Below are 13,320 nucleotides of genomic sequence, written 5' to 3'. Positions count from 1 at the left end.
AAAAACGGTTATATGAGTTTTTGTATTCTGAGATACATATTAGTATTTCCAATATTCGTTTTCTGTCTACACAAAAGCAAATCAAGGTAAGTCAATCTCTTTTTCCAACTACAGCAGCTAGTAGACCTGGTATTCTTTTTCCAAAAATGTAAAATCTGAGTAAATAAATAAATAAATAACAGAATCCTGATGTTTGACTAGCAATATCTGAAAGGATGACAAGAAAGTGAAGATTTGATTGTCAGCTAATGGAGGCAGGGGCAGGAAAAACAAGTTTAAAAAAGTGATCCTGGCCTAAAAGACAGAAGAAAGCAAACCAAAGAGGTAGATCTGTGGAAGTTGAGGCCACTGAAGAGGAAAACGGGTCAAATTCCATGAAGCAGGAAAGGGAAGACAAGTCTGTCATTGAATGATAGCATATATTTATGGCATTGCTTATATATACACTTTGTGTACCATGACATCATGGTCAACGTATCACAAAGAGGGACACACAGTTCCTTCTTGGTTCATAGTACTTCAGTAATAAGAGAGTAGTAGGTATAACAGTTCAGGTCAGTAGCTTTCACTGAATCCTGGGACTGGTATTTCCTTTACTGTTCCACGTATTTAGGGCTGAACACATTGGCATGATGTTAGATTAGATGAGGTAGACTTAGAGTCAAATCCACATTCACATTTGGAAGTTCACTGACTGTCTTTGCACTAATCGCTATTTCTTAGCCCAGCCTACTTCACAGGGGTGTTGTGGGGATAAAACCGGATGAGGAGATGGAGTGTATTCCACTGCATTTCTGGAATAACTATAGGGTTAGTTATTCCAAAACAAATATCAGCATTAGAAATATAACGTGTCTGGTATCAGAGCACAAGAAAACAGATGATGTAAATCCTTGAATGAATAAACATTGCTATTAGTAAATAAACTTTGTGCTAGGTTTGGCCTATTTGTTTTATATGAGAAAGAAAACAGAAACCAGGTGGGGAACAGACTAATCTCATCCCATTCTCTCTTCAGGCAGAAGAAAAAGTAATAAAAATTCTTCCTAACCCATACTCTACAGACTGACTCAGAAGTAAATTACACTGACCCTAGATACTCATGCATTTATCTTACTAGATTGTTATAACTGTTTATGTGACAATAGGCTAATTTAACTACTCCATTACAGTGGGATAGTTTCATCAATCTGATGCTGACTGGACTTCATGCTATTAGAATTATCTGGTAAGTTACTATTATTAGTTGCTTGCTCTGTGTAAGTTAGAGCTATAAAAAAGGCCACCAGCATCTCACCCTCATAACAGTTTCAGTTCACAAAAGTGAAGCTTGTCAGAGATTTATCATTGTCCTACAGAACTGTCATCCCCTCGATCTGGAATATTTGTATACTTGGAAGGAAAATACACACTTAAATCTAACAGTAAGTAATTTCCCCCCCCAAAATGTTTGGATCTAGCTGTATCTGTTTCAACAAAATGGTAGAACGAAAGTAAGCAGGGGTGACTTTGTGACTCTTATTGCATATTTGTATAAGAGGGGCTGATATGAGTTACTTAATTGGTATCAGATATTTTAGAAATCTATGTGCCGTCTCCAACCTGTGGTTTCCACTCACTAGGAATAATGGAAATTGTACCCCACATAATTTGAAGGGGAAACGTTGGGAAGAGGCTCTTTAGAGGACTGCCATTCCAAGGCTGAGGATGAGGACACGCTCAGCAAAGAGGAAACTTAATCAGAACTGATTGTCTCTCTCTCTCTCTCTCCCAATCTGGAAACAGAAAATATGGTTTAAAAGCCAATTTCTCCTGTTTCATTTGGTGGAGAATTTATAAAAAAGATGGTGGGGGGATAATCTTGAAACAAAGCTTGATTTTCTTTGACTTTTTGGACACGTCCTGTAATTTTTCTGGCAACAGTATCGAATTATTTTGCCATCGCTCGACAAAAAAAATGAGTTGGGAAGGGAAATGCACTTTGTATGTGCTCAGGACCCATCCTCCCGCGTTTAGACGACTGCTGACACTGAATGACTGATATCGGGCACAAATTATACCCCGGCCTCTTCCTCCCATCCCACTTTCTAACGTGCCCGGCGCGTGGAGAGATTCCTCATGGATTCGGTGGGTTGGGAAATTCTGCAGTCGCCGGGTATTTATAGCCTAACGGCGTTTTCAGCCCAAAATAATCCGGCTGGGCCGCTGAGGGGCCTCCGGAGGCGCGGCAAGGGCGCTGAGTGGGGGGAAGAGAGGAGGGGGCGGCCACCGTGTGTGTCGGGACAGCTGCAGCTCGGCCTGGGCGCGCTTGGAATGCAGGAGCGGGCTGCGCACCGGGACTTTTATGGAAACTTGCAGAGCCCGAGGCTGGAGCCGCAGCCAAGGGGCGCGCAGCACCAACGGTAGCAGCGGCAGAGACGCTCACCCAGCTACTCTCACGCCCACCCAGCCGCTTGGGATTAACGAAGACGCGCAGCGCAACGCTCCCAGGTACATCAAGATGGTTTTGTTGCGGGGGGAGGCGGGGAAGGGTGAGCGATTCGGGCACAAAGGACGGCCTGCACTCGTCTTTGACGCGCGTAGAGATGACAAGGCAGCGGGGAAATGGTGCGTGGCGGGGCGAAGGAACTGCGGCTCGGTCTTGAGGGACAGGACCCGGGGCACTTAGCTCGTGCGTCGGCTTTCTGCCTTTGGCATGTCCCTTGACGGGGCTACTTGCGTTGCGTCTCGGCCTTGATGAGGTGTTCGCGTGATAGATCAGACGGGTACCAGTGTTCTCTCACACACGCACACACGGTATTTACCGTTTTCTGCGCGGTCGAGAATGGCCTTTTTTTCCCCCTGGCGCCTTAGTTCGGTCGGCTGCTCCGGGTCTCCTCCGAAAAGCAGCCGCTCACGCCGTCTGGATTGCCTCCCCCACGAGCTTCCTTACTCATTCGTGCCGTCGAAAGAGCAACAGGCTCGGTCCCTCCCAGCAGTTTTATTTGGACGAAAGTTCCAGACGCCTCAACACGTTTAAAATCTTAGATGGTCAATAGGGGTATCGGAGAGGGCCAAGCTATTGTGCAACGGAATAACAGCCCGGGAAGAAAGTGTTCCTTTCAAGACATCTTGCACGGGGAAATAAAGCCAGATGTCGCTCATTTTCAAGCAGGGTTTTCTTATTCTGAATCTGAAACACGTGGCAAAGCTCCAGAACCTAGAATTTCCTGCAGAGAGATCCTTCTGCATTCAGGTCTTGTATTTTATACAGAAATGCGTTTCAGTTGATTTAAAATATTTTTCCCCATTCCAGGCAAATCAAAGTGGCAAACTCATGTCCTGGAGAGAGTATTATTGTATGTGGTTGTTTGCTTCCCAAATGTCAGTGTAAAGGAAGGTAGTGACTAAGGGAATGACAGCTAGGACGAAGGGGCTGCTAATACTAGGTGGTGATGATGGTGTCAGTTGTTAGTGGGAAGAGAGTAACGCCGTTCTGCTCTTATTATTGTAAATACAGAAACCTGTTCTTGGTGACAATAATCAGAATGGGGCTGCCGTCCAGAATTCCAAAAGTTTAACTGCTTCCATCAACTATGTACTTTTAATTTATACTGTATGGTAGAGTTGACCATTTTTGTACTGTAAAAGCAAAAAAAGAGAGAACAAGAAGCAGAAGGGTGCTACTATTTTTGCTTTATAAGTGGGATTTTTTAAAAAGCCTAAACTAGGAAACATAATATTTTTGCTAATGGAAAATATCTTTTTAAAGTCAGACAGAAGATAGTAAAAAAGAAGTACAGATCCTTACACACTAGATTTCATATTTGAAACAGGATATATGAAAGAATGTATGTGCAGAAATATGCATGCTCATTATATGCATGTTCTTTGATTTCGTTGACAGAGGGCTCTTCCTCATGTTCATGTTAATGCACATTCCTTCAGATCCTGAGTTGGCAGAAACATTTAGCTGTGCTCTAACTTGCTTCAGTAATGAGGCTGGTATTCTTCTTACTGGACAAGTCAAGAACAGAGATGGGTTGATTCCCCTGGCTGTGTTTCTTCTCCCTTGGCATTACTGGCCAGCATGAAAAAAGCCATCTATCATTGCCCTTAATGTGTGGTGGGGCAAAGTTGAGTTAGTGTGGTCTTGTGCCTGGGATGGAGTGTTTAACCACATAGTGAGTTGCCAGTGTGGAACTGCTACACAGCTGTGACTTGTCAGTCAGACCATTTCTGAACATGCATCTAACAGTCTTCTGAAAGAGCGTTAGACCCTTGTCCAAAAATAGTCTGGCTGACAGGTCAGTGACTCAGTGGAGGGCACGGGTTGAAGCAGAAGGGACCATGAGCACATCAGAAAAATTTCCTCCTGCTTATCTTGTTCCCCTCTCCTGGACCACCAATTTGTCTGCTGAGCTATTCTTGGACATGGGTTTAGTGTTTTTTCAGAAGAGTGCTAAATGCCTGTTCAAAAACAGTGTGACAGGTCACAGCTGTGGAGCATCTGGTAACTTGTCTCTTGGACAATTTGAAAGGTGGCTAAAACCTCCATCCCACTCATCTGCCCCAAAATTGTCCCACTACACATTAAAGAAGGCGATTAGTGGTTGTTTTTCCGGCTGGCTGGTGATGCTGTGGGAAGGGAAATATAGCCAAGCGAATCCACCAATTGCTGTCCTTGAGTTGCCCTGCAACAAAACTCTAAGGACAGCCTCATTCACTGGCCTTGTTACTAAGATTAGAGGGGCAGCATAATTCATACTGGCTGACTTTTGTGTCAGCTTAAGGAACTGGAGGAATGTGCATTAACAGCTGTGAGGAAGAGCCCTAAAACCGGAACTGATGAACCTGAATTTAAGCTGCCTCTGCAGTGGGCTGGGGATGAAACAGAGGCAATGTCATGAGAATATGTTTTTTTTAAAAGATGGTTAGTGAGGCATTTTTGTGCCATGTTTAGTGGGATGTAAAAATGAGCTCCTACAGTTTAATGCTTAATTACATTAACAAACAAAATATTACTCCTACATTTAATGCTTAATTACTTTAACAATGTATTTTACATTACTCTGAGGCATCTAAATAAGACAGAGATGGGGTATCTAAAGTGCTGTGTTTTATTTTATTTAATTTTGATGATATTTAAAAATATCAACATTTTAACTGTATTCATAACTGGAAATTGTGTACATCTGTAAGTCCTCTGCAGTATCTATGCCTCTATAAATGCTTAAACACCATTCTTTGAACTGCAGTGGACAAACCATTTGCTCAAAGTGGCAGTGTCTCAGTATTAAGATAATGGCATCCAGCCTTACAGGATTGCTGTAACAATTATTGAGATAATGCATTGAGAAAGTAAACTACTCTGTTAAACCTGTTAATTATTATAGTTATATATTCACTTGAACTATAATAAATAATAATACTATATATTCTTTTAAATACAGATTGGTTATTCTGATGTTATTTAGTCTGGCACTAGGTGCTAATTCAAATAAAAATACACACGGACACAAGGTTGTTGAACTAAATTTAATGTGCTGAATTAAAAATGTTCATTTTTCTGACTGCAGAATTGCTAGAGTAGAATTGCCGGTCTCCCATGGCTTCTGCCTGTCTGGTAAGATCAGGCAGAATCAGTGTGCCTCAGGTCCCTTCAATCAACAGTGCCATCTGTTGGGACCCAGGAACTGCGACTTTTCTGTCATATCACCTGCCCTTTGGAGCAATATCCCCCCAGATATCCATGTAGTTCCCACCCCAATGATGTTCCAGAAGGCTCTACAAACTTGGCTGTTCTCCCAGGCCTGAGGGTAGCGTGTTTATGGAGACTTGTTGGATATGTTTTCTATTTGCATGTATTTGTCTGGATGCATTGGATTTTCTTTTTATTGGTCCCTATTTGTAATATAACCCCCCCCCCCCCGAGTTGCTTTGGCAGCCTCTATATTTTGAAAATAAATAAATTGTTATGGAATGGGTTCCTGGCTTTGAGAGGTCTTTCTTCTCTCCTTGACTCAGGTCTTTCTCTGCTATGCTATATTGTGCTCAAGGATTGCTAGACCCAAATGAGCTTTTTAATAGATATATAATGGGCTGCAGGGTATGCAGTTCTGGAGATGGAAGGATTACCTCCAGTTCCAATTCTCCTTGAGGATTCTTGCTGCACTAGGGTAGGCAATGTAGTATCTGCAGATATTGCCTGTTCTAATGGAGAAGAGTTTCATCTTAGGATTCACTGACATTTGTGGATTTATAATTGCTTTTATGTATTTGAAACTCTCTGACCATAGAATACACAATGTAAAACTGGCCTTTGGCTGCCTAGCATATTAATTTCCTAGATGCTTTGTTTTCTACTTCTGGATTTTACCTGGATTCAGACATACTTAAGAAGTAAAGGTTGTAGGTAGCTGAAAGAACTGCACTTTGATTCATTTCCAGAAATTGGGACTCGGGCACTGTGCTTCTTTTTGATCCTTACCAGTTTGCTTTGTGTGAAATAAGTATTTTGTGACAAGTTTTGTTCACTATATTAGAAGTTTGGGGGTGACAGTTTCTTAAATTTCCCAGTGTGTCGATCTAAACAATTAGTCCTCTTAGAGATCTAGTTTTCCTAAGTATTCTGTTTCTCTTTCCAAGTGGTCTTCAAAGGCAGCCCCACAGAGGATCTATCACAGAAGTTCAAGAGAATGGTGATAGAGGTATGAGTCAATATAGGCAGACCCTCCTGCTCCAGGAAGGACCTCAAGTAGCATACCAGTTACAACTGGGCAAAGGCCCTCCTAGCCATGACCTCCACTTGTCATTCAGCAGTATTCATGAGTGTAGGAGGACCTTTGAGAGACAACAATGGAACCAACAAAGAAACATAAAGTACAAAGTACAAATAAAGTCTCACTTCAGTTCAGCTTTCACCTGTTTCATCCCATCTAGACCTCAACTTGATTCCAGAACACTGTTCTGTTGTGAATGGAAGTACCATGGCAAATAACTAAAAAGAAAACTTGTCACTTGTGTAAAACACCACAGTGAGGAGGAAAGAAAGGAATATTATTGGTTTTAGCAACTGACAGGTCTATTTAAATTCAGAATGATTCTAGTAATCCAACTGCCATCAGTGACCACAATCACAGTGTCTTGGATGGATGGTGAGATCATACAAGTGAAAGACACTAGTATTCTTTCTGGTGGCCAAAAAAATGGAGAAAAGGCAGGGCAGGGAGAAGCCATATTGTGGGTTTTAAGGATTATGTGAGTTTTGGGAAAGTCTGAGCAAGTGGTTTCTAAAGCACAAAGGTGAATATACACACATACGGTATAAGATACCTATGATGAGCTTGTTCTAGAATCAGACAAATTATCAGTTCAGCATAAGTGATACCATGGCTGCTATTAAGAGAATGAAACAAGATGGCACTTGAGAGAAGCATGTTAATAATCCAGCTTTCTCTCCTTTTGCACAGGACCAGTCTGTTCCCACTCTCTGCTGGCAGCAGGGCTGGCCTTGTGATGGAGGATGATGCAATCAGATACTTGTATGTCTCGCCTGTGTTTCAATTTTTTCTAGATGAGCTGTTCTCAGAAGGCCAGGCTAAAGACAGGAAGGGTACAACTAGGTATATCAGGAAAAGGTTGCAATCAGTGGTCACACTTCAACTACTAACACTTAGTAAAGGTGAGAAACACAACCTTGCAGGATAATCTTTTTTTTTTTTTTAAATACTCAGAACCCTCTCAATGATATCAGAGCTTTCTTTTTCCAAATTATTCTGTGGAATTATAAAATGAATCGTGAAAGGCTGTATCTTTGGACCAACTGTAAGAACAAATCAAACTATTTTTAGAGTCCCAGGTCAAACAGTCTTTAGATAACACTATCTTTAAATCATATTGGAAAATGATTTCAGTTTAAATGATAAATACAGTATTGCTAATAGCAGCCTAAAATGTATTTAATGTCTTTTTTTAAATATAATTTTATTAAAGTTTACAAATACAAAGATAAAAGACTAATACAAACTAAGGAAAATATAAAAAATAAAAAGAAGTGTAAAGAGATAGAAAAAAGAAAGGGAAAGGGAAAAGAAGATATATAAAAGATTACTCCCTACTCCCTCTAAACAAGTATAAACAATTTCAGTAACTTAACACCTTCTCTAGTATTTCAATTAAAAAATATATTTTCTTCCATATCTCATCCTTTATCAATAATCAAATTCAATCCTAATCAGCAAAAGTTTATTAAGAGCTACCAGAAATAGTAACATATGTATTTTAACCTTAATGAAAGAAATCCATTTTGTACTTTCTCTAAGAAGTAAAGCAAAAGAAATCTGTCCCTACTTATGAACAGATCCTTAAAACCTCTCATTCAGTCCTGGTAAAAAAAAATAATCCCATTAATAGCTAACAGAAATCACAACATATATTTTAACTGGTCAAATAAATTCACTTTGTAAACCTTCTGTTTACTTTTAGAGGTTGATCTTTAATCCTGTTAAATAATGTCTCACAAGTTGATTTCTTATCATTTTCTCTTTGTCTCCTTTCAGGAACAGCTTTAGTAGTTTCTCTTTGTCTCCTCTCAAAAACAGCTTCATCAGTTTAACGCATTCCTTTTGTAAATCCAAGATAAGAAGGCTTTCCAAGTCACTCCTCTGATTTATTATTTGTATATCTCTTTTAACTATTATGACATCAGGGTTTCATTTGTAGATCCATTTTGACATCTTTTTCCATATCACTCTTATAATCTGGCACTTTAAAATCCATTTTCAGATCCATCTTTTTCAGCATCTTTTTCCATATCACTTTTATAATCCAGCATTTTTTAAAACTCTGAATCTGCATTCAGATCAACCTCAGTCTCTATTTTATCCAATAAAATCTGTTATAGTATCAGACAATCTTGTAAGTAATTTCTGAGTACATTGTTCCCAAAGAACCTTATTTTTTTTTCTATAGTAGAGTACTATAGTATTGCTCCATTGTATTAATGGGTCTCTTCTCCTTTAATAGTTTGTTCTCTCTGGTTTCCACTAGTCAACTTCAAGTCCCCTCTTATCATTTGTTTATTTTCCAGTCAACAAAACTTTCCCATGGGAAGATTTCTTACGATTTCAAAATCTTCATATATTCTTTTATAAATTTTAGAACAACCCACAGGAAATATTCTTTCAAGTCCATCTAGCCCCTTAACTTTCCAAAATCCACAATCTAGTCTCCCTTTTGCTGTTTTCCAAAAAGTAAATCTTTTCTTTTTAATCCTTACATTACATAGAGCTTCTTTCATCCAGGGTAGAAGATTCTCCTGGAATAATAAAACTTGCTATTTGGAAGGTTCTTAACTTCTAAGAAATCAGTAAAAAGCAGCTTCCTAAAGTAATTAAGAGAGGAAGCAGGTGAACCCAGTGTTTCTTTGAAAGGCACTGAACTGTGGCTTAGGCAGGATGGTTTTCCCCAGGCTCTCAGAACTCTCAGACCCCCTGGAGATCACTATTTTACAATTTGCAGGGAGATTCTGTATGGAGCAAACTTGTGGGTGATCTTTGTCTTCTCCTTGATCCTGAGAGTAGTCCCAAGGAGCCGATCTGTTCACCGGCTCCTCTTTCTGCCATGGTCATCAGCTCCACAAAAGCGGAGCCATGTTCAGTCCGCCATTGGTGTCCCTGAAGTCCACATGTATTTAATGTCAGGTAGTTGGAGTGTAAAAGATCAGATCATAAATGGTTTGTATTTTAGCAGTCACTCTTTAGATTTGCAGTTGCTGCTTATTCTTCCAGAGACCGAGCAGTAGTTTGACTTCTCTTTAGAATCAGAGGTGGCATGTCTCACATCCTGAGAGAGTTTAGTTTAAGCATATTTCATCTTAGGAATTAGGAATTCCTGGCCAGCTTCAGGTCTTTGGTAGCAACTTGCTTCTTGTTTCAGATCAAGAAGCCCTATCTTTCTGTGAAGTTTAGAAGATCACACTTTATTTATTTAATAAATTCAACAGCATTTTCTGTTGTGATAATTATCCTTAAAGTTAGCATTGAAAAATTATGCCACTTTCTCTAAAGTATCTACACACATGGTACCTTATTTTAAAATCTAAAAAAAACACCTAATTGTAAATATTTGATTTTTAAATTTTTTTAATGATTACATGGATATTAAATTTTGTTTATCTCTTATGTATGTATATTATTATAGAGCATACTCTTGCTTTCACAAATATTTAATATATTTTTCCAGTCTACGAAAATATTATTTTAACTTTAAATTTGTATGCCACCCATCTCCAGGGGAGATGGGCGGCATACTGAATGAATGAATGAATGAATGAATGAATGAATGAATGAATGAATGTCTCATCCAACATTTCAACCTCTCTTCCAAAAAGCCCTTTAAAAGCATTTTGGTAAGACAAAATAACTTGTATAAATTTGCAAATGTCAGACTGTTACCTGTTTAAATATGCAGATATTTAGATTAAATCTGCTTAATAGAGTGCGATGCTAGCATTAAAAAAAGAGTTAAATAAGCCAGCTGATGACCTTTCAATCTGCTTTAAGGAGAAAGTGATGGTTTTAAAGTGGAAGGAAAAAATCAGAGAGAAAAATGGGCTGGGTTCCTAATTAAATATTCCTACCTTTTTATAAACTTGCAATTCAGGTTTGTAATATCTGCTTATGCTGGTGTTCAAGTAATATTTGCCAGAAATTCTTGTTTGCACTTGCGTTGAAAGAAGAGCATTGGCACATTTCCCTTTTCATGTTGATCCTTTCTGTGAGTATGCACTCTCGTTGATGTGTATTTGAATGCAATACAGTATCCTACATATCTAGTATTTCATGTATATCCTGTTGTTTCACCAAACTGCATCTGTCATGTCTGTAGTTATACATTGTTCAGCATTGCTTTTCTCCCATAGGTAGACATTAAGGCATATGGACCATTACAAGGTACCAAAAAATATAATTCAGTCCTTTATAGTAAGCTATACCAGCAAAATACCTTATGTCTGTATGTTTGTACATGTATGCATCCCACTGCATGAACCAAACTCTGCAGCCACTGCTGGAATGATAGCACAGTCTAATTGTGCAGTAGGCTTCCCAGTGAGAAAACAGTTCAGTTGTTGGGATTCACCACTTTCTGCCTTGCCCATTCTAGGTAGTTGCTGCAAATATTTGAAACTGGTCAAGGAGAGGAAATTTGGCAGAAAAGCTTTGGAAGTAAAGATGGAGCCAACCTTGTTTTCTGCTTGGTCATTCAGTATACTTATGGCTTTTCTAAGCATCTGAATAGATTAATTTTGTGACTCCATTGGCCATACAGACCAAACAGAGGAATAATAATAATATTTTATTAAACTTGAACACTGCCTGACTCTCAACAACTCTGGGCGGCTCACAACAATCACACAAAGAAATTACAATAAAATCAATAAAACATAAAAAAGTAAAGATAGCATTTTTGTTAAAGGAATATTAAGGAATAGTATCTGCCCTCAAGAACATAGGACAGGGTAGTAAAATAACTAAAACTCTATCCATGGTACATTTTGGAGGATGGATGTTTTAACCCAAGCTAGGAGCAGTTTTTTAAATCAAGTTTTATGACTGAGGATAAACCAAAAAGCTCTATTTGATTAAGTATCTGCTCCAGCTATGCCAGGATGGGCAGTTGTTTTGAACTTGAGGCTACACTTTTTGTTTGGAAAGATTGCTGTGGATCACAGGGGATACAGAAGTTGTAATATCAGGTCACTAAGACTTTTAAAGGTCAGCACTTCAGTGTGGAAGCAAATTGGCAAACTAAAATTGGTAGAAGGTCTGTGTAAATGATATGATTGACTGACATCAGTTATTCTGACATTTGCACTTGAATTAAGTGAAGTTTCTATTTAATCTATAATGTACTGCACATTGCAGTAAACTAACATGGAAATGGCTACTGCTTGAATAACTGTGTACAGTGTGAAAGAATGTAGACTTGGCCTTGGAAAGGGAACTGTTAAGGGAGGAGTTTCAGAAAAGATTACTCAGTTCTGAGAAAGAGGAAAGCATGAGAAAGAAACTCAAAATAATCCCGCCTTGATTTTGTTTCGTATAAGTTGGAGTAGAGAAAAAACCTGACAAGTTTTTAAGTTTCTCTTATTCTGTGTTACAACAACAAATGTTCCTAGAATTCCTGCTGTGCTTCCCTCTTGACTTTGCCTGCCTTGAAGAGATAACATCAAGTTTCATTTTTTTAAAAGGGCATTTGCTATATAAAATGGAGGGTGCAAAATGTGATTCTAGCCACATTCCAGCTACAAGTAGGGGTGGATATAGGACTAGCTACAATGCAAACCTGCCAGTTCAGGAGTATTGTTCAGACCTTGGCTGATCTAAAAAAGCTAAAAAGATTTGGTTAGTACTTATATGGGATATTACGAGGGGGAATTAATGGCTCTAGAGTAGACTGGAAAGTTAAAAAAAAACACCAGAAGAATCTAATGGCAATCTACTTTTGTATTATTGGCAAGATGTGCATGTAGTCACTAGGAATAGAGCTTAGCTCAAGGAAGGGGTTGCTCTATGTCTATTTTTCCATCCAGAAAAGTCTGTAAACTTACATCAGATTTAACATGTAACACTCTATCCAAGACAAAAATTAATTAAACCAAAGTAGGGAAATACATTTGCACTAGAATGGGAAGTGCATGCCATTGGCCTGGCTCTTTGTCATACTAAATTCCTTTCAAGCTTTTGCAACATCTTCCACAGATCTTTTAATTGATGAGGAACAAGATAGCTGTTCTTTGGATGCTGGTTTTGGGGTCGTGCATTTGCTTTTACTATGTTTACAGACTTCATGCAGCTTTTTGTAAACTGTAGAGTACTGTAGAATCAGTACTACAAATTCTGTAAATAAATGAGTGAAAAGATTATCCTACTGAACAGTTTCATGAGAGGAGAGGTACAGGTTTTGGCAGTACAGTAATGTGAACATGCTGGCAGAAGGACCAGGAAAAATATAGGAAATAGGAATTGAAGTGCTGCCTGAATGGCTGGGCCCACACGTCACAGAGAGCAATTGCATCTGTTGGTGTAATATGCTGTCCATTTTGTCTGGTTTCTAAACCACCATGAGTGGCTCTCCCATGGTTAAATGTATTATCCACATCCAATAAAGGTGCTCCCATATTGAACAATATGCTTAATTTTAGGAAAAGCAAGTAGCTGCACCGGCCCAGGTTAAGAAGGCAATTTGTGTGCCTCATTAACCAGACAGGCTGGCTTAGTATGTCATGTGAAAGTGCCTATATAGCAGTTGGTTCGATTTTGGTTTAGTGAAACCAGT

At 39.0% G+C, this 13,320-nt stretch overlaps 1 protein-coding gene and 1 long non-coding RNA gene across 8 annotated transcripts in view; one reads left to right on the top strand and one right to left on the bottom strand.

Moving 5' to 3' along the window:
• LOC112540147 (uncharacterized) overlaps positions 1-3,062 on the bottom strand; it is a 40,047-nt gene extending 36,985 nt beyond the window's left edge. For all 3 annotated transcript variants that reach the window (XR_015798402.1, XR_015798401.1, XR_015798400.1), the window contains exon 1: positions 2,805-3,062. This is a non-coding gene — a long non-coding RNA (uncharacterized LOC112540147). The remainder of the gene's footprint in view (positions 1-2,804) is intronic.
• NEXN (nexilin F-actin binding protein) overlaps positions 1,281-13,320 on the top strand; it is a 37,306-nt gene continuing 25,266 nt past the window's right edge. For 2 of the 5 annotated variants that reach the window (XM_007423817.4, XM_007423813.4), the window contains exon 1: positions 2,303-2,490. The gene's annotated coding sequence lies outside the window, so the exon portion shown is untranslated. Of the gene's footprint in view, positions 1,425-2,302; positions 2,491-2,577; positions 2,608-3,215; positions 3,236-13,320 lie in introns of those variants that run through there. The other 3 variants (XM_007423814.4, XM_007423816.4, XM_088153656.1) reach the window with 3 other exon arrangements.

This window comes from Python bivittatus, unplaced genomic scaffold (genome assembly GCF_059951505.1).
Source record: "Python bivittatus isolate LINGU-HERP-01145 unplaced genomic scaffold, Pbiv_v1 ctg000700_np1212, whole genome shotgun sequence".
In the NCBI taxonomy this organism is placed as follows: Eukaryota; Metazoa; Chordata; class Lepidosauria; order Squamata; family Pythonidae; genus Python; species Python bivittatus.
This window is presented reverse-complemented; position numbering and strand designations above follow the sequence as displayed.